This window comes from Panthera tigris, chromosome B1 (assembly GCF_018350195.1).
Source record: "Panthera tigris isolate Pti1 chromosome B1, P.tigris_Pti1_mat1.1, whole genome shotgun sequence".
Lineage (NCBI taxonomy): Eukaryota > Metazoa > Chordata > Mammalia > Carnivora > Felidae > Panthera > Panthera tigris.
This window is the reverse complement of record NC_056663.1, coordinates 78,664,459-78,685,359: the sequence shown is the minus strand read 5'-3', so window position 1 is coordinate 78,685,359 and position 20,901 is coordinate 78,664,459. Positions and strand designations below refer to the sequence as shown.

At 39.9% G+C, this 20,901-nt stretch overlaps 1 protein-coding gene across 1 annotated transcript in view; it reads right to left on the bottom strand.

The window, feature by feature from the left end:
• NR3C2 (nuclear receptor subfamily 3 group C member 2) overlaps positions 1 to 20,901 on the bottom strand; it is a 345,322-nt gene that overhangs the window by 150,403 nt on the left and 174,018 nt on the right. The gene's annotated exons all lie outside the window — the stretch shown is intronic.

Genomic DNA, 20,901 nt, shown 5'->3' with positions numbered 1-20,901 from the left:
AATAACATTTCAATTTCTTTTAAGGTCTCCTCACACTAAAAACATCATAATTAACATTCTCAGCAGCATTTATGTCCATGAACACTAAAACCCAAATCAAACTAAAAAATTAAAAACAGCTGGAATTTATAAACCAGAAGGATTTTCTCCTCTGGTAAAGAGATTATAATGAAGTGTGGCACAATTTTATGAACTTATTAGTCCAACTAAATGAATTTACATTCTGCAGCACTTCAGTAACTTTGTAAGTCGGAGCACTGCCCAAAAAACAAAATGGGAATTTTTTTTCTTGTTGCCTTTTATGCAGAAGTCAGAATGACTTACATTTAAAAATTAAATCACAGAATAAAATACAGGGTATTAAGAAATCAAGTATACTAATGCATAAAGTTGATACATGATACAAAGTTGAGTAGTGTGATAGGCTTTTTGTGAAGCTAAAATGGTTACAATGAGTGAATAATAACGTGAATTTCTATCTTAAGAAACAAGCAAAATACATGCTCAAACTATTTCTGAGTGAACTTCCAAAACTATTAGCATCATTCATTTAAACACTCTGATATTAAGACGATACCAGCTTAAATATGGATTCTGACAGTTTATTGCATTTATACAAGACAACACAAGGGGAAATTCAGACACATTCTTAGGATCCCAAATGGGAAAACCTCAGTAAAATTTTTCTACTAATATTTAGAGCAAATCATCTGAGGATACCATCCAATACATTTCCCTAAGTGATCACTACAATATCTGCTAGTACTATTTTATATTTTTATTTAAAATTACAAACTATATTTGCAAGAGTCTCTATTTTCAGGCATGGCCACTTGGCGTGTTTAGTACTTGAATCTAGAAGAGGGAGGAGGTAACATGTAGCCACTTGAGAAGTGCTTTAACAGGGAAGACTATGCAGTCACAGATGGAAACTCAAATTTATCCTTGATAGCTGTTTCCCAAAGCCAAAACAATGTTTTCCCTCAGCTGAATTTTACCATTGGACTGATCCTGTATGTCAAAAATGATTTTAGTTTCTTAATGTCATCTGTAAGAACGTGAGAAATTTGAACAAATCACTGTGACTAACACCCGTAACAAAAAAAAAGTCATTTTGGCAGACAAAGGAGAGGTCAGAGAAACCAACACAGAAAAGGAACTGAAGTAAGCTATCAAAATTGTGAGAACAATTTTAAAGGAGTAATAGATATAAATTGCATCAAAAGACCATCATTAAGTGTTGAATTACAGTGAACTGCAGAGACCCAATTCAAAAGATAATAATCTTCCATTCTTCTCCTATAGTTAAAATTTTAAATATTGTATTTTCCGAGATCTGATGCAAGACGGACATTCAACAACTACATATGACTTTGAGGGGACCCTGGCAATCTGGGTTTATGGCTCACTCCTTCCTTCCCCTACAGTGTACTACGTACTGTGTTACTTGCAGAAATAAAAGACTAAACAAGGCGAGGTCCCTGCTCTTAGCAGTCCAGCGGGAAGACACAAATAAGACGTTTAACAGAGCTTGTGAAGATGTGGGGTGGGGCAAGCTCAGGTGTCACAGGACACATTGGAGTTGAGGAAGCTTTCCGGAAGCAGCCACCTCTAAAATGAGAACTGAAGCCCTGGGAGCAGCCGGCTGGCACCGTTCAGAGACAGGGAGGACAGAAGAGTAATCCAACAGGGAACTGTGTGTGCAAAGGCCGTGTGTGCGAGGGGGCAGCCAGACAGACGCACGGGAGGGACTGACACTTTCCTAAGCTGAGTGCAGCTGCAGAACGGATTCTGATGCATGAGTGGAGAGCGACAGAGCTAGAGAGGTAGGCAGGTTCCAGAGCTCATACATAATGCTGAAGAACCCTGAAAAGGCAGAAAGCCAAGTGGAAGAGTGAATGCTGGGTGGAGTCACTTACCCTCTGTCATCTGCTCCCCAGCGCCACCCTCGCCACACAGCGATTCAAAGTGGTGTCTCTGTGACAGTATTAAACGTCCCGCATCTTTTGATGAAGGCCAGGCTCACAGGTGGCAAGAGGAGTTTTGTCAACCCGGTTCATGGCACTTGGTACCTGTGGGCCTGATGCAGGGGGTCTTCAGTTCAGCTCTGGGGCTCACCTTGCCCTTTACCTGGCTGCTTATCCTCTGAGGCCATCTGAGTTTGCCCCTGGTCTGGACTACTGAGAGGGAAGGCCCAGTGAAGACGCAATGTGGAGAGTCTTCTGTGCTCTCCAAATTCCTAGTACATGCTGAGTATCGGGACAACTACACAGAGGCAGAGGATGGGCAACTGGGTCATTATCACAAGCCCCAGAAGGCACGGTTCTTAACCCCTGCTAGTAAGTCCAGTAGATCTGGCTGCTTTTTGATAAATTGGGGAGATAAAACACCAGGTAAAAATTGAAGTGTGAGAAGAGACTCTCTCCATTGTTTGGGAGACTGTGGGACCTTTCAAAGTTCTGTGGACACATTTCCAAGCTTGTTTTATTTTTCTCTGTGGTCAAACTCTAGAAGCTCCAGAGAAGACAGCGTACATGGGATCTGGAGCCACCCCTCTCTTCTCTTGTGAGGGTACTGTTCAATTAGTACGCAGAGGGCAGTCTGATGGGAAAGCACTGCACGAGGTCCCCTGTGCATAAACGGGCATGTGCGTGAGGGAGGTGGCAGTGAATAACAGTTAAAAGGCACGGAGATAAATACTTGAAATTTCCTGGTAGCCACATTAAAAAGTAAAAATAAACAAGTGAAATTAATTTTAGTATGGTCTTTTATTTAACCCAATTTCCCCCAAAATGTTATTTATTCAACATAGAGTCAGTATAAAAATTATGAAAGGTATTTTATATTCTTTTTTTTTTATACTAAGTTTTCAAAAGCTAGTATGTATTTTTACATTTACGACACATCTCAATTAGGACTGGCCGCATTTCAAGTGTTCGAAAACCCCATGTGGCTGGTGTCTGCCATACTGGACAGTGAAGGTCCAGAATATTTTACTGAAACGTTCCATCTGCCACCAACCATAAGGCCGTCAGAATACACAGACATTTTTCTCATGGCAGAAGTAGCTAGCCTAGAATGAGGGGGAGGCTCTCACTGCCAGGAGATGGTAGTTTCATTGGGCTCCTGCCCAAATGCCCAAGGGCAGTGGAAGAACTGAATAGGGATGGAGGCCGGCTTAGGGGTGGGGTGATTCAGCACAGGTGGGAGACTTAAGTAAGTAAAATCAGCTCCCCAGTTATAGGAACAGAGCTATTGCAGATGTAAGATCTGCTAAGTTCTGTTTTCCAAAACACCTTTTCCATTCATTCCTATTGTTTACAACTAAAGGTCCGGATACAACTTTTTACACATCAATCGCATCTTAAAATGGTTTTTAAAGACTAAAGGCCTGGAAACAGGAGAATGTATGTATCTGGCTCTTTGCCACAGAAAGACACTGGGAATAAAGTCTTAGGCTTTCCTTACCTCACCTATAAAATGGGAAAAAATTATAGATGCCAAGTGTTGTGCCTGTCAGAGTGGTGATTTGTGATTTCTCTCCCTTCCTTCTGGACTTACTGTTAGGGATAAAATGCTGTACTTCTCTGGAACTCTGATGGGTGAAAACCATTCCATGTCTTGCTTCCAAGTGCCTTTACAAAAATAAAATCCAACCTCCTAACAAGGGTCTTTGAGGTCCTACATGATCTGGTGTCACCTCTGTGCCCTCACTCTACACTACTCTCATTTCATCCTCCTCTTGCCCATTCTTCAGCCACAAGGGCCACTGCCTATTCCTCTATCATTCCAGTCTCTTTCCGGCCCCAGGGCCTTTGCATTGTACCCAGGGCACACTGAGGGCTTATTTCCACTTCAAACTTTTAAGTCCCATTTACTTCTCTGGGGAACTTTTTGAGACCACACTAACATAACCTTTCCCCTGCAACCCAGATACTCCATCTCAGATTTCTTCACCCTCCGCCCCCCCCCCCCCCGGGGCCCTTTACTTTACCTATTTGTTTATTTGTAAATAACCTCTGTGTTCCCCACTAAACCATTCTATCTATGAGGGCCAAAGTGTTGCTCTGCCCCCAGTGCCTGGAATAGCATCTGGCACCCAGGAGATGCTTGAAATTTTCATGACTACAGAAATAAATGAATGTCATCCAAATACAGATTTTTATCAGTAACTACTAGGACAAATCCTTTCTTGAAGAGTTTTCTTTCCTCATAAAAAACATATTTTTATTGACATTAAGTGAAATAAGCCATTCACAAAAAGACAAATACCCAATACACTTACATGAGTTAACCTACAGTAGTCAAATCTACTAGAAAGTAGATCTAGAAAGTAGATTAGAGGCTACCGGGGGCGGGGGGGTGAGGAGAGAATCCATGGTTTAATGGGTACAGTTCGAGCTGGGGAATGAATGGAGGTAGACTGTGATGACGGCTGCACAACATCGTGAATGCACGTAACGTCCCTGAACCTCACACTGAAATGGTTAAGGTGGTAAATTTTATGTTGGGTGTATTTTCCCACCATTTTTAAAGAGGGTAACAATGATACCGATACCTATCCAACTAGCATAAAGAGTGTGGTACCACCTATTACAGGTGAGGCTGGAAATACACTCCTGGTCAGAATGCAAATTATGGCAATCTTTGGAAAGCAATCTGGCAACACTATTTTTTTTTTAATATTTTTAAAAACAAAGTTCATTTATTTTTGAGAGAGAAAGCATGCGCATATGATTGGGGGATGGGCAGAGAAAGAGGGAGACAGAAGATCTGAAGTGGGCCCTGTGCCGACAGCAGAGAGCCCGATATGGGTCTTGAATTCACTAACCCAGAGACCATGACCTGAGTGTAGTTGGACGTTTAACCAACTGAGTCACCCAGGCATCCCTGGAAACACTTCCTAAAATCAAAATCCTCATGTGATTAAGAAATTTTAGTTTGGAGATCTATGAGATGTAATAAATATAAGGACGTATATAGGAAAAAATCTTGGAAGCATTCTCCCTCCACATGGCAAGAGCCCATAGCATATATATTTCTGTATTCCTGTGGGCCTTGCATTTACTGGGCAAGTAAAGCAAATATCACAACACCAACTGGCTTTCATATAATCCCTTGCTATGCTCAAAGGACAGATATTTATTCTATCTTCATTCTTTTTTCCTAAAATTTCGCAGAAAATATTTTCTTACATAAGCAGGGGAAAAGACTACTTATTAAAAAGCAGGTTAACTGATGCAATTTTATCATCAAATCAACTATCCCCCAGGATTAGAAGTCTAAAAGTCTGTTACAAAGTAAAGACAACTAATTCTTATGTTTAAGATGCTGAGGTATAGGAGTGAATCACATTAAACCTCAAACATTTAATTTCCCAAAATATACTGCGCATCAAAAATGTATCTACTCAGGGGCGCCTGGGTGGCTCAGTCGGTTGAGCGTCCGACTTCAGCTCAGGTCACGATCTTGCGGTCCGTGAGTTCGAGCCCCGCGTCGGGCTCTGGGCTGATGGCTCAGAGCCTGGAGCCTGCTTCGATTCTGTGTCTCCCTCTCTCTCTGCCCCTCCCCCGTTCATGCTCTGTCTCTGTCTCAAAAATAAATAAAACGTTAAAAAAAAAATTAAAAAAATGTATCTACTCAGAGACAAACTTAAGGCACAAAGGAAACACTATTAAAATGATTCTAATAAAAGTAGGAACATTAATTAATTGGTTGCAAGAAGGTTACCATTTTAGGTAGAAGGATTTCTCCAGATTTTTTTTCCCCATTTTAACTAAGATAGGGAGTTCACTATAAAGGCATTTCTTTAACTCTGGGAAAGATGGTTCCATAATAAACAGGATCTCAAGTATCACTAATAAGCTGATGAATATCATGAAAAACAACTCAAAGAAAAGCTAATTTTCCTTCATTTACAGGCCCCAATGGTTCATTTTAAAAAAGGATTTCCAGGATCCCGAGTTTCCTTTCTGAGTTCTGTTTAAGACCAGACCTATATTCCTGGATTTTACAGGGTTCCATGGCACCTCCTGATACACAGGAGTAAGACAGAAGATATACCATGGGAAGACTCATTTTTATCATCTTCATTTCAACAAATACAGACCTCCATATAGTGGGCCTTGTTTATTTATTTAATGTTTATTTCTGAGAGACAGACAGAGTACGAGCAGGGGAAGGGCAGAGGGAGGGAGACACAGAATTCGCAGCAGGCTCCAGGCTCCGAGCTGTCAGCATAGAGCCTGATGTGGAGCTTGAACCCATGGACCACCAGATCATGACCTGAGCCGAAGTTGGAGGCTTAACTGACTGAGTCACCCAGGCGCCCCCCAGTGGGCCTCCTTTAAATGGGGTACACTTGAACAACTCTCAACAGTGCTCTTGACTAGCTCCCTGTGGCCTGAATATGTCAAAGAAAATCTAAATGACTTAATCACAGGTCAAAAACATGAAGCCATTGCAATGTCTTACAAGGGTGTAGAGCATTTACAAGTCTTCGGAAGCAAATCATCTTTGATTTGACAATGAGCCAAGTATGACTTTGGTACCAGTTTATTGAAGAAAAGTGTTGTATGATTCCTGCTATAATTTCCGCAACAGAAAAGTTTCCTGTGGTTAGATGGTTTACAACTGGCACTGTGCAAAGGTATTAAGATGGGTAGGTTTGAGAGACAATCCCTTATGTAGGAGAATAAGTTTACATTATAGTAAATTCTGGCTAAAACGTACCAATAGGGTTAGCTGCACATACAGGTGGAACTGGCAATTAACTACAGACAAAACTACCAGCTTGACATATTGAGACATTTATTGACTTCATTGGTTTAAAAGGCTAGTGACACATGGGGCACCTGGGTGGCTCAGTCGGTTGAGGGTCTGACTTCAGCTCAGGTCATGATCTAATGGCTCATGAGTTTGGGCCCTGCGTTGGGCTCTGTTTTGGATTCTGTGTCTCCCTGGAGCCTGTTTTGGATTCTGTGTCTCCCTCCCTCTCTCTGCCCCTCCTCTGCTCGCACTCTGTCTCTCTCTAAAATAAATAAACATTTAAAAAAATTAAAAAAAAAAGGCCAGTGACACAACAGTCATCCTCAGTAAACAGGACCCTCTTAATATTAGCTTATATACTTGCTTATAGAGGGTCAGCTACAGGCTTTGGGATAAGAGAGGTAGGCATACCTGGTATTTCCAGGGAAAACCACTAGAAGTTAAAAAAAAATATTTTTGGACAATGTAAATCAACTGCAGGCTAAAATTTTTAACCAAGGGGCACCCCTCTCCATTTTTCTCCAATATGTCACACTCCAAGCGTTGTATCTAAGCTTTGCCATTTACTAGGCTGTGTGAGCCTGCCTAAGCCGCTCAACTCCAAGTGTTTACTGGTATGAAGACATGTGCAAACATAAGCTGTTATTATCACACTTGTACATGAAGATATGGAAGTGAGCTTTGCTGTGTATTTCTTCTTAGGAGCAAGCTCACAGCTTCTTAACCTAAGCTGCAGAGTATTTGGATTTCTGAAGACTTGGTCTTGAAGGGAGAGAAACTGCCTAATATTTTTTTCTTTTCGTCAATTACTGCTTTTCCTTCTCTTTCTTCTCAAGTTTTTTAAAAGAATACTTCCATATTAGGACTATGTGGACTAAATTTTAGTAAAATTTTTGTTTCAAGTTAGAACTTAAACGTCTCCTTTTAGAAAAAATACAATTTAGGACTTTTGATTTGTGCCCTTACCTAATATCATGCAGTGAATCTCTTCTACAAAATAGTATTACTGTACTATTATAGCTTTTAATGTCATCCATCACCCTATTTGATAATAAAACAGAGCTATTTTAACAATTGAAAAAGTTGCTTGCCCTAGGTCTGCATTTGATTCCAATGGTATTTACTCTCACCAGGATTCAAAGAAGCCTCTTACTGGTTTTGAATACACATTTTATATTTAATACACGTGGGGAGGGGGTGGAATCTGACATATAAAATTATTGTTCCCCTGACATTTTATATACTATTCCACCAAGGTAGCACTTGGAGAGCTCTGCATAATCTGTGGTCTATGTCTAGTCTGACAAGTAATAAGAACACTCTGAAAAGCTATCATTTATTTAATGTCTACGACATGCCAGGTAATTGGCATACATCACCTCCAATTGCCAAAATACCATGCTAAACTAGGAATCACTGGTCTTCATTTTACAGCTAGGAATCAGGGAGAGGCTGATAACTTTCCCCAGGTCCCAAGGCCAGTAGTGCATAATGGTAAAAACAAACAAAAGAGAGCCTAGAGCCGGAAAGACCTGCATGCAATTCCTACCTCTCTCCTTCAGTGTGTGACTATGGACAAATTACTTAATTCTTCTGATTAACCTCATCACAAATAAGAATAGTACTTAATTCGTATAAAAACTGTAGAGAAATAAAACCACAGAATCTCCATTTCAGTGCCTAGTTCATAATGGCAGCTAGTAAATGTTAACCGTGATGAACGTACCGTGTACAGTAACACTAGAATTTGAAAACAAGGCTCCAAAGGTTACTATGCTGACTGTAACATCATACATCTAAACTGAATGTGAAAAATGGGATCTTATCATCTATTTTCAATTATAATTAAAATTAAGAAAAAGCACTTGTAGGGGGCACCTGGGTGGCTCAGGTAAGCTTAGGACATGATCTCACGGGTAGTGAGTTTGAGCCGCATGTCAGGCTCTGTACTGGCAGCTCAGCCTGGAGCCTGCTTTGGATTCTGTGTCTCCCTCTTACTCTGCTCCTCCCCAACTCACACTCTGTCTCTCTCTCTCAAAAATAAACATTAAAAACTAATAAAAATAGTTAAACAAAAAAAAAAAGAAAGAAAAAGCACTTGTTAAAAAAAAAACACATACGGGGCACCTGGGTGGCTCAGTTGGTTAGGTGTCCGATTCTTGGTTTAGGCTCCAGTCATGATCTCATGGCTTCATGGGTTCGAGCCCCACATGAGGCCTGCTCTCTCTCTGCCCCTCCCCCACTTGCGCTGTCTCCATCTCTCTCAAAATAAATAAATAAACTTAAAAAAAAAAAATACATACAAAGACAGAAAGCATAATGGTAGTTGCCAGGGGCTAGGGGAGAGTGGGGAGTTCTTGTTTAATAGGTATAGAATTTCAGTTCTACAAGATGAAAAGAGTTATGGAGATGGATGATGGTGACTACAAAACAACATGAAAGTATTTAATACCTCTGAACTTACACTTAAAAATGATAATATGTAAAATTTATATATATATATGTAACATATGTTACCTCAATAAAAACAAAAACCAACATTAAGCTTTATTAGACTGAATCTGAAAATATAGTCTTAGATGGAAATTTTAAGGAAATTGAATTATGACATATTTTTCATATGACAATAAAAGTATTTTATTATATGATCTTAAACAAAGTATTTATTCTATGATTTACCTGTGTAATATAAAATAAATCATCGCCTAGAACTGATTTCCAACAGATTCTTTTTATTTTTGTGTGAGAGACAGAGAGCACGCACAAGTGAGAGGGGCAGAGGGAGTGAGAGAGAGAATCTCAAGCAGGTTCCATGCTCAGCACAGAGCCCGACACAGGGCTCGATTCTGTGACCCGGGATCATGACCTAAGCTGAAATCAAGAGCCAGACACTCAACCGACTGAGCCACCCAGGCGCCCCTTCAAATGATTCTTTGTTTTAAAATTTTTTTTTTTTACATTTATTTATTTTTGAGAAATAGAGTGAGACAAAGCATGAGCAGAGAAGGGGCAGAGAGAGAAGGAGACATAGAATCCGAAGCAGGCTCAGGCTTTAAGCCATCAGCACAGAGCTGGACACGGGGCTCAAGCTCACAAACCATGAGATCATGACTCGAGCCAAAGTCAGACGCTCAACCGAGCCACCCAGGCGCCCCATTTTTTTGTTTTGTTTTAATGTTTACTTATTTTTGAGAGCGAGAGACAGAGCATGAGTGGGGGGAGGGGCAGAGAGAGAGGGAGACACAGAATCCAAAGCAGGTTCCAGGCTCTGAGCTGTCAGCACAGAGCCTGATGCGGGGCTTGAATCCATGAACCATAAGATCATGACCTAACTGAGCCCCGAATGATTCTTAAATAGATCTTTAATATGAATGAGTGGGTACATGCAATGTGTTCTAGAAACCTGAATATAAAAAAATGTTTGGTTGTCCCCTTGTTAGAAAACATGAAAGAAAGCAGAGGCTCTTTCTGTGATTCTATAGGCAGCAATTTCTATTTTAAAAAAGACTGCTCTTCAGTAGGCAGCATGAATGCATCACAGTACACACCTCTCTACATAATGACATTTTATTATTATTTTTTTTATTTGAGAGAGGGAGAGAGTGTGTGCAAGTGGTGAAGAGAGACAGAAGGAGAAGGAGAGGGAGAAGGAGTGGAAGAGGGAGAGAGAGAATCCCAAGCAGGTTCCATGCTCAGCACGGAGTCCTACCTGGGACTCAATCCCATGACTCTAGGATCAGGACCTGAGCTGAAAACAAGAGTTGGATGCTCAACTGACTGAGCCACCCAGGTGTCCCAATGACATTTCCCTTAGAAGTTGTTTTTCCTAAAAACAAGTCATCTATAATGCATAACAGAATGAGGTCATAATGCAATTACTAAAGGAAAAACTATTTATACATTGAAAAATGTTTCAACTTAAATCTTAAACATATCTCAGTAACTGAAAAAAAAAATTTAACACAGGTTTTTTTTTTAATCTTTATTGGAAGCACCACAGTCACGACTATCTGAAACAATATTCCTCTTGTAGTCTAGTCAATGATTGAGGTTCTTCAAAAAGTCATAATCAGACATGCTGAACACATTTAAAAAATTTTAAGGAAAAGTTGCAGTAATTTTATATTTAAAACCATTTAATAATGGTATTTCTCTATTTTCTCTTAAAAACAGGGATTATTATCAATGCCTATTAATACTCTTACAAAATTACTATTGTTTTTAAAATTATAATATCAAGTCATATTGGATGGTAAAAAAAAAAAAAAGCACAATTACTACTTGTGTAATGGTAAGTTATGGTAAATACAAAATAGGAAAGTCTACTCCATTTTTCTACATAAATGAAAACACCCAGGGGTGCCTGCGTGGCTCAGTTGGTCAACTTGTTGATTTCTGCTCAGGTCATGATCTCGCGGTTTGTGACTTCAAGCTCCGCATCGGGTCCTGTGCTAGCAGTGTGGAGCCTGATCGGGATTCTCTCTCCTCTCTTTCTCCGCCTGCCCCCTCCCACGTGCATGCGCATGCACGCTCTCTCTCAAAAAAAATAAACCTAATAAAAAAAGAAAATCCATATTTTATGTTACACTTCTGACATGCCCCCCTCACTATAGTAAAGATAATTTGCTTGATTTTTTAAAATAATTTAAAATTGCTTTAAATGTCTCACTTGTTTTTACAAAAGATGTGTTAATGGCTCAATAGAGGCTAATTTTTGATACTAAAATAATTTCTATTTTGTTCTCATCCTCTCCCTGTGGATCATGACTATAAATTACAACTTACTCTCTTAAATAGCTACCAGTATTTGAAAACTCCAATTTTCTGCTTAGTAAACGGAGTTCAACAGTGAGAATCTTTGTAAAAAAAAAAAGGAAATCTTTACTAGTTCCATTTGAATTTTATACAGTTTGTACAGCTTCACTGGAAAAGACAAAGTTAATTCCTAAGGCTCATCATTATTTTGTATTTTTTTGAAAGAGAGAGCAAGCACACACGAGTGTGGGGGAGGGGGAAGGGACAGAGGGAGAAAGAGATAATCCCAAGCAGGCTCCATGCTCAGTACGGAGACTGACACATGGGACTCAACCCCAGGACCCTGGGATCGCGACCCAAGGTGACATCAAGAGTCAGATGCTCAACCCACTGGGCCACCCAGGTGCCCCTAGTTTGCTTTATAGGTAATTTTCAAAATCTAGAGGGGAAAAAACCAAAACAGAACAAAACACTGCTTAGAATGATATAAAAGGTGGTATCTGGGATCCTCATGTCTTTTCATTAATAGGACTGGACTGCAGCACACCCCCAGGGCCTAGTGCATAGTAAGCACTCGACAGTGTTTGCTGCATTGAATGAAGATGCCTGGGTCGAGGTTCGACTCTACACTATGCCACAGGTGGGGCATTTTCCTTTCCATTTTCAACGACTGCATTATCCCTCATTGGCTCTGGCCCTGTTGGGTCCCTGCTTCTGGCCCTGCCCTCTCCTCACCTGCTCTCCAAGCTTTGGACCTTTCTACATTTCAGTGATTTCTGACCTCAGTCACTATTACAACTCTGTCCTGTGAGATGCTGGTTAAATCAATTAGGCAAAGGTCAGCTATTTCAGTATTTGGGAGACATAACATAAATATTTTGAATTTTAACTATCACCAATTAGAGCAACTAAAGCTCTTCAAATAAATCTAAATCCTAATCAGATGTGTCAGAAGCACATTTAATTTTAAAAATTGAGAGGGAAAGTTGTTTGAAGGAATTTTTTTTTATCTAGTATCATTTAATAATGGCATTTTCTATAACTATTTCTCCATCTATTCATCTTTAAAAACAGTAAATTTTTAAAAATATTTCTAATGAATGGCTACCAGTACTCCATTCTTTTTTTTTTTTTTTTTCTGAATTCAACTCTAGTTCATATGAGATAGTGAAAAACAAAACAATTAGTACTTATGTAATGCTAGCAGTATCAAATTGCTGAGCCTGGTTCAACTGGGAAAATGCTATGGTGTAGGCCAGATGAAAAATAATCAACCTAGACTAATTCTCCACTGGTTTTCCAATTAAGTCATTTGTCAAGAGTGGGAGAGTAAGAGAAGGCAGTATGTTTTAGAAATCTTGGTATGGTTAATCAAAAAAAAAAAAAAAAAAAAATTAAAAAGTGGCTGGGATCTTGCAAATGGTTAAGATGTTGAAATATCCTTTGTTCTCTGATTCTGTATTCAGGTGGATTACATTTAAATCCTGACCTTAAACACAAAGGTTTCCCCACCACCGCCCTTTGGCATACAATAATCATAACAATATAGATCTGCCTCAACTAGTGACAAAGAGGTCAAAACTCCTAGTCTTGCCTAGAGTAATAGACACTTTAGTTTTTACTGGTTTTTCCTTCAAAGCAAATATTTAACATACATAAAGTAGCTACAGTTTAAATATTCCGCATTTTATTGTGAACCAAAGTATATTGATTAAATTGCTTCCTAAGTAGGAGAAAATTCTTTTTTAAATGTAATGTTTGTAAAGCAAGCCTTTATTGTTTCTAAAGCAGTTTAAACATACATGTACTCGGTTTCATCTTCCTAACTCTGAGGGATAGGTAGGGCTGATGACTTCAAGATTTAATTTCTCTTGTTTATAGAAGAGGAAACAGATGTTCAATTATCTGCTCAAAGTGTCAGAGTGAGTAGCACCATTCTGGACTCAAGTCCACCTTGTCTGACCCCAGGCTAATTCTCTTTCTGCTCTATCATTCTCCATTAAAAAATGGACTTTAAAACCTATCTTGGTAAGGTTTTATTATACGACCTCTTACCAGAGGACTCACACAGTAAGTGTAAAAATTGTGGGATGACAACAATTAAAAAATCAGTAAGTGATCAGGATGCCTTGGAAGAGGGTGTTATAAATCTGGGAACTCAAGCCGAGGTTCTTCCTCCTGAACTGGAGAACAAAATCAAATTTAAGAAGGGATTAGAAGGGAGGAGGAGGAGATATCTCCCTTTTAGTTTTCAAATTATATAGTTTTGATCTACTGAAATAAAAGAATACAAGTTAATGCACCTGACCTATACTACAATGATACATGTAATTTAAAATTTACATTAAACTTCCTAAAAACCTCACCCTGTCTACTCAGCTAATTTGCTAGAAGTGACTCTTCAGTTCTTGCTGACAGTTACGATTCCCTTCTAGATTTATATCCTTTAATCTGTTGTTTTATTCCATTTGCTTTATTTCATGTTTTACCTTTAGAAAAGTAAACAAAACATGTTTGTAATCATGTATTAGGTTGTCAAATGCCAGTGATTTAATGGAGGCTTTAGTCTTCTACCTGTAAAAAGAAAATACATTTCTCACTCTTCCCTTAGGGATTGTTCTTTGCTCTGTGAGGTATAAAAGTTCACTGTTAATTAGCAACACAGCACATACAGGAAGGTGATGCCTTTGTAAATGGAACCTTATAGTCAACAAATTCCAAGAGCTAGCATTTATTACAGAGCTTCAAATGGGGCCGACCCAAGGGCAAAATGGAAACAATCTACATTGCTCATGAAGAGCTGTGAGCTCCATTCCGGAGCGTCAATCTGCTCTTCTCCGGTTGTGGATTTGATCTATGATGTTGGAAGGAGGTGCGTTGAGTGTGAGAGAATGTGTGCATGTGCACAGAGGGCTTTGTGACAATTCCAGGTGGTTCTGAAGTCCTCTTGTTGACATTCGGGGTTTCCCTTGCTCCTTAGCCTGAGGAACAGCAATCACTGGGTGATCAAGGGAGGTGGGGCAGAGCTCTGGAAGTATGTACGTGCTACACCTATCTGCTTGTCTCTAGAAAAATCATTATCGGCCTCTCTCTGTTTCCCACCTACGAAGTCAGCATGGGCAGTGAACAGATACCAAGGAATAAGGTGAAAAGGGAAAAAAATCACTACACTAGATAGGTCTGTCTTTATTTTTTATTTAAAAAAATTTTTTTAACGTTTTTATTTATTTTTGAGACAGAGAGAGACACAGCATGAACAGGGGAGGGGCAGAGAGAGAGGGAGACACAGAATCGGAAGCAGGCTCCAGGCTCTGAGCCATCAGCCCAGAGCCCGACGTGGGGCTCAAACTCACGGACCGTGAGATCATGACCTGAGCTGAAGTTGGACGCCTTACCGACTGAGCCACCCAGGTGCCCCAGATCTGTCTTTAAAGAGCAAAAACTTACAGGAAAAGTTTTAGGGACTTGAAACACTGGCATCTTTTTATTTGCTACAGAATTTTTCTGCCTTCTCAACCATAAATAGCTTCATGTATTTGTGGCTCCCTATGGGGCCCTAAGCTGTTGAAATCATCATTTAGTACCTCTACTATGAGAAGTAACAACAGCACAAGTCCCCCCAATGATCACTACAGCCAGTGAGCCTGCTCCATAGGTGCTGTGGGCCCAACACCTTTGCCAGCCTTTCAACTTCATTGTGTAGCTTCCCACACACACTGCACCAAATATCCAGAGCAGCCACTGACATCGACTACCTAAAACTAAGGCCGTCTGCCAACATGCTTCATACTTAACTATGCCGTTTGTTTTAAACATTTCAAGAAAATATTTCCAGGTAGAAAGGGAACTTTTTCAGAATTTTGTCTCTGCTTTTCCATTCCTATTTACCTGGACTGCTTCATCCCTTTTGGAGAACTGATTGCCACAGATTCACCAGTTCTCAACTCCACTTATCCGTCATGTCTATTTTTTTTTTTTTTTCAATTCAAGTTAGTTAACATACAGTGTAGTCTTTGCTTCAGGAGTAGAACCCAGTGATTCATCTCTTACATATGACACCCAGTGCTCATCCCAACAAGTGCCTTCTTTAATGTCCATAACCCATTTATCCATAAGATCCATAACCCATTTATGGATGGGACAACCCCCATCCCACCTCCTCTCCAGCAACTCTCATTTTCTTCTCTGTATTTAAGTCTCTTACAGTTTGTCTCCCTCTCTGCTTTTATCTTATTTTTCCTTCCCTTCCCCTACGTTCATCTGTTGAGTTTCTCAAATTCCACGTGAGTGAAATCATATGATATTTGTATCTCTCTGCCAAACTATTTTGCTTAGCATAAAACACTCTAGCTCCATCCACGTTGTTGCAAATGGCAAGATTTCATTCTTTTTTATCACTATCACTCATCAGCATGGAAATACAAATCAAAACCACAATGAGACACCACCTCACCCGGTCAGAATGGCTAAAATTAACAGCACAGGAAACATCAGGTGTTGGTGAGGATGCAGAGAAAGGGGAACCCTCTTGCATTGTTGGTGGGAATGCAAATTGGTGCAGCCACTCTGGAAAACAGCATGGAGGTTCCTCAAAAAATTAAAAAATAGAACTACCCTATAACCCAGCAATTGCACTACTAGCAATTTATCCAAACGATACAAAATTGCTGATTCGAAGAGGCACAGGCACCCCAATGTTCATCGTCTCTGTTCTTAAAGTGTTTCCTTCTCCAGTCTCTGCCCTCCTTCCCCAAACTAATCCACCATCGGCTCCTGCCAATTCTTCCCTGTCACCACTCAAATCAGGCCTTTTGCTCAAGGGCACCAATGCTGTCCCAAATTAAGTGCTTTCTACTCTGTCCACAATCCCATCTCAGTTGTCATCCATCCTCTAGAGGGCACCTGCCATAAGCCACTGTACCACACCAAGGGACAAAACTGCCTGGGCCACTGCACTGGTTTTTTTCCACTGTGAAGAACTTATTAAAAGACTTGATGTATTTAGGAGAAGGGCTGCGATTTCTCATTCCAATTTGAGGGCCTTACGTAATGCGGCCCTTGTGTCTTTGTTCAGTTGCCTGCTCTGGCCAGGCTGTCCCCTGATCTGGGCCTGCGCAAGCAAGCAGGCTCAAGTTCAGGCTCCACCTTCCTGTTCCTCCTCCGCCCACTTCTCCTTAATGCCTAAACGCCTCCTCATACTCCCCATCCTTCCAGGATGCTATTTTGGCATTTGACTGCACTCAATTTAGCAATTTTCATATTTTTGGTGTCAAAGTATCACATCATGTAAGTTGTATGATCCTGATTACACCGTGAGTGCAAGTTCTGTGACAGCAGCTCTGTGTCCTATGGCGCTTGGGTATGGTTCTGAGCCACTAGGCATAAAGAAGACAACAAGACCTGAGGAATTAGTAGCTTTCAGCCTTGTATGAGGAAGGCCATTCTCACAATGATTCTCTGAACCTGATAGGCTACATCTAATTTTTATCACACACAGGAAATGAAACACAGGAAGATAAAATTTTTAAATAAAGCTTTAGATTAATATCAAGATGTTAAAGAGGTACTTCAGGATGGTAATGGTGACTTTTTTTTTTTTAAGTATGGAGATCATTCCTTAAGAAAAAAATAGAGACTACCCAATTTCTTTCCCATCAGGGCAACAGAAATTCAAATTAGAGTTTCAACTTGAAATGGCTAGGAGTTAATTATTTAGAGTATAGCGAGATAACTGTTAAATTATAATGTGCTCTTCATAAGTGTTCTGAAGCCAGAGATGTTGCCCTACTTTTTGGTGGGTAAAAATAGTTGGGATCTTTGTAACTCTTGTGAGAGGCAGTATAGTTTATGTGTTAAGTACACAGAGTCAAAATGCCTGGACTTCCTGAGTTCCAATCCCACTTCCTTCAGTCTGAGCGATCTTGGACTACTCGCTCACTTCTCACATGTCTCAGATGGCAGATATCTAACATGAGGGCAGATAATTATCATACCTATTTCATAGGGTTATTATGAGGATTAAAACGAGAATATACAATAAAATTATTAGCATAATGAGCACAAAATAAGTACTCAAATATTTACTATGACTGCTATTAGTTTTAAAAATTCAAGGACCATACCAAAAAGGCTAGTTAAAATACATTCAGTGTTTTCTTTGTCACAACTGCTTAGAGTTCAGATTTAAAGATACTACCTTTCAAAACTCACCAAGCTTTCAGATTTAAGAAGACTGTCATGAAGAATAAATGGGATAAGGGTGCCTGGGTGGCTCAGTTGGTTGAGTGTCTGACTTCAGCTCAAGTTATTATCTCATGGTCTGTGAGTTCGAATCCCATGTCAGGCTCTGTGCTGACAGCTCAGAGCCTGGAGCCTGCTTCGGATTCTGTCTCCCTCTCTGCCCCTCCCCTCCTCATGCTCTGTCTCTGTCTCAAAAATAAATAAAAACATAAATAAATAAACAAACAAATAAATAGTTATCAAGTAGTCAACCAGCAAATGTTGCTTGAGCACCTGCTACATGTTTGGCATCATCTCTGCACTGGTTAACAAATCAAATCCCCTTTACATCATGTTTAGCTGTGAGCTCTGGACTGAGATTCAATAATAATCAAGGCTTAATGATGAATAAAAAACAAAAACTGGGATTGAAAATTCCACATATGCAAAACTGTCTGATGTCTAGCTAAACTTGGAATAAACAGAGACCAAGTTAACTGGGGCTTTCTGTGTGCAACTTAGAGAAAAAATTACTCATACATGTATAACACACACACACACACACACACACACACACACACACACACGCACACACACGCACACACGATGTCCTACATTCATATTCTGTAAGGTTCTAACCATGGCACATTCTTTGTCTAAACACCCATTTCTTGGGCAAATGCATCTATTTTCACGGATGATGACTCCAAAATCTTTATTTTCAATCCTACCTTGTTCCCCAACCTTCTGCATCTCATCTCCAACTTTCTGTTAGGCACACCTGAATGTCCTATAGACATTTCAAACTCAATGTCCTAAATCGAACCTCATTCCAATCTCCTTTATCCTGGCAATGCCCCTTCCCCCCCACCGTTTTTTTTTTCATGTGCTACATAAATAACTAATTTATTGTGTCTAATCTCCCCACCACCTCTCACTGGAATGTATGCTCCACCAGGGCAGGGATCTTTGTTCATTTCAGATGTCCCTTCATTCAAGATGTCTAGGTATGCCTCGAATGGTGTCTGGCATTTAGTAGATATCATAAATAAACTCCCTCTCCAGTGTTACTAATATCAGCAGCTGAGCCTAGGGGATCATCTTAGATCTTTGCTTCTTTACCTCCAATATAGAACTGCTAATGTTCCTTCCCAGATAGTCTCGTTAACTACCCCTCCCCTCTCAATGCCTAACACTGATGGTCTAGTTCTTTCCCTGGACATCTCTTACCAAAGTGATTTAAAACAGCCACCAGAACTCTTTAAATAAGCATACCACCCTAAATCCAGATATTAAATGCAAAACTGAGCCTGCCATTCTGCTGAAAACATCCAGAGGTTCTGTTTTGCCCAAGGATAAGTTCAGGCCCTGCCTAACAGTCCAAGACCTGGACCCAATCTGCACACTTAGCTTCACCTTCTACTCACATCTCAATTTTCAAAGTGGTTAACACAAAATTGCTTCTGGTGCCCTGTGCAGACAGACTATCCTTATTCCTCCTCACCACGGCCAATTTTAATCTTTCAAGATTCAGTTTGGGGGTCAATTCTTTAAGAAGCCTTCCTTGACCTTCCAGGTTAGCCTAAATGTCATGGCTTTGCATGTTCCCATAGCAACTAACTCAAGGGCTACAAAAAATCTGGGCAAACGTGCAATTAACACTAAAGCCTTATGATTATACAAGGAGGAAGGGAGAGTTCATAAAAACCGTAGATATAATCTACTGAATAGATATTTATTTAAGCTCTTAAAATAAGTGAGTAGAAAGAACCAGGTTATCCATTTCCTAACATCTGGTAAAGGAAAGAAATCATCTTTAAAGAGTTTTATGAGAAAACTGTAAGCCAGAACAGTCCTTGGTTTCCTATCTCTGACTCAGCAGTTCTGTAAGTGACAATGGACTTTGATGTTCTTTAGCTCCCTGTACACGGCTCATGGAGACACTGAGGGCTGTATCGTAGCATGAACTGAAGACATCTAATAAATACATGTTATTTCCTTGCATTATCATTTCCTTAATTTTATATTTCAAGTTATAAGGGAATACCTATATTTCAATTATTATATAATGCCACCCTGAATAGTGTGTGTCCACTAAATTCAAGTTCTCTATTTTGGGGTGCAAGTGTATTGTGCCCATCCCCACCCCCCTGCACCTCCCACTTGCTCACATTGCAGTGATAGGGCTAATGTGGGTATATGACACAGTGAGACAAGTTCCTCTGGACCTGTTCAGTTTAATCGTTAATTTTATAAAGCAAAGGAAATTAACTATTAACCAACCATCACATTTCCTTAACAACAGTTACCTCAAAGAGTAAAGTATAGGGGTACCTGGGTGGCTCAGTTGGTTGAGCGTCCGACTTTGGCTGAGGTCACGATCTCGCAGTCTGTGAGTTCGAGACCCACATCGGGCTCTATGCTGACAGATCCTGGAGCTTGCTTCGGACTCGTCTGTCTCTCTCTCTCTCTCTCTCTGCCCTTCCGCCACTCATGCTCTCTCAAAAATTAACATTTGAAAAAATTTTTTTCAAAGAATAAACTATAAATTTAAAGATTTTCAAATCTACATGCTGTGAACTACATATGTTAAGACTGAAATACATGTTCAGAGGCTTGGTTACCTTAAAATTCTGCCTATTTGAGGAATCTTTTGATTAATCTGCAATTGTACCTCTTAAAGTTATTTTGTTTCAGGAAATAGATTTGTAAGTCTCTTACTTAAAAGGAAATGTCTAAGTATGGAAACTGACATCACATGATTTGGCTGACCTTACCAAGATATGCACTCTTTAGCCTAACAGGTCTGCTTGCAAAAATATAAATCCAGTTGACTTTACATAATAATGAACTCTGTCCTTTCATAGCCTTGTACCTCTTCAGTGATTTGTGGTAGCTGTGTCTTCCAGATACTGCTTGTACACTGGGTATCCAAAAAGGAAATTAGGTTATAAAATAGTGTAGTGAATGTAGTCGCCTCTGTTCACTGAGGGATCACAAAATAAAATACACATGAGATGAAAGTAATGGCAATTTACAGTTGGAAAGAGAGAGTAAAAACTCAGACTAGAATTACAAGTTGCAGATTAGAAGGTCAAAAGCCTGCACCAACTCTTGCGCTGGTTTCATTGCTAATTTCCTGATTTGCAGGGAAGTCAC